Here is a 1,414-nt window from a genome sequence, read left to right as displayed (position 1 = left end):
AGGTGTAATGCCCGACAGTGCCGGCAAGAAGTCTGTCTTCGAAAGGGAACTTGGCTGGAGCCGTCTAGGATGGAGTTTAGGACAGTAATTCTATTTTTCCTTTATTGCTAGTCCAAAAATTTGGCAAAAATCGAATTCTGCTCATAGGAATTAATTATCTATTAGCCACGCGACCGCTGTTGACTGGAAGAACTTTCTTCCCGAAGTTTGCGGCTGGCGGCGGCCAAGATCTACACGTCGAGATCGATGAAACACTAATATCTCGTCGTGAAAACCACGTAAGACGAGTTCTTCCCAAGAAGTGGACTTTCGGAGGGATCTGCCGGGAAACGAAAGAAGTGTTGATGTATGCAATGCCAGATCGAACTGCGGCCACTTTGATGGACACAATCCAGGTCTGTATCGCTCCCGGTTCAATCATCATCTCCGATATGTGGGCATCATACCAAGGAATCGAAACGATGATTGATATGAATTATACTCACGGAACGGTTAATCATACCGAAAACTTTGTTGACCCAATGACTGGAGCTCACACACAAGCCATCGAATCTCTTTGGCGCGTTTGCGAGCTGCTTGCATCAGTTCGTTTTGGGGGGAAAGGTACCGAAAATCGGACCTTTTGATGTAAATTAATAATGACATGTCCCAATTTCACCCCCTTCAATAAAAACTAAAAGTACAGATTTCATATGCTCTTTCTTTAATCTTTTTTGGGTGGTGGGGGGTCAATTTTTCGGTGGAGTTTTTCTGGTAAGTATCCTAAAAGTTAGACAGGGCAAAGCGTCTCTGGCCTGCGAATGAATTTTTAACAACCTCATCAAACTCTCCGTGTGGTACACCCTTTCGAATACGGTGGTTGAGTAGTTGAGAATGTCAACATCGAAATCGGTACGAAAGGTGCCAACTAGATGAAGAGTTGTGTGGAACATTTGGTTTGTTTTGGATTATGACGGAATAGCACCGCGCCCAACGCCACGTGAAACCTTGTTCAGCAGTGGAAAAGTCAAACTGACGGATGCTGCTGGGAGAGTAGAAGTGAAGGCCTTCCAAGTACGCCCACGCGCTCTTAGGAATACAGTACCCTCATACTAGACAAGTGGGAGTGACGCTGATAAACAGGACGAACTTTTGGGGCAACTTTCAAGGGTAGAACTTGGAGAATGCTCTAATTCAACCGACAGGTCTGGTACAGTTGTTTTTTACTGCTTCGAGAAAAGTCAGTGCTTAGTGTGAGACAAAAAATGGGGTTTAGGGATTTTTGAGAACAAATTTGTACGGTGTAAGTGTCTGGTAAGAAGTTGGTGGCTATCGCGGTACTTAGCAGGAAATTATCAGGAAGGTCAACTTCCTGAAAGCAAACACTGAATGACCGGAATCTACGGGGACTCCCCGCCCCGCTGGGTGTTGACCA

This window comes from Opisthorchis viverrini, assembly GCF_000715545.1.
Source record: "Opisthorchis viverrini unplaced genomic scaffold opera_v5_101, whole genome shotgun sequence".
In the NCBI taxonomy this organism is placed as follows: Eukaryota; Metazoa; Platyhelminthes; class Trematoda; order Opisthorchiida; family Opisthorchiidae; genus Opisthorchis; species Opisthorchis viverrini.
Note: the sequence above shows the minus strand (reverse complement) of the source record.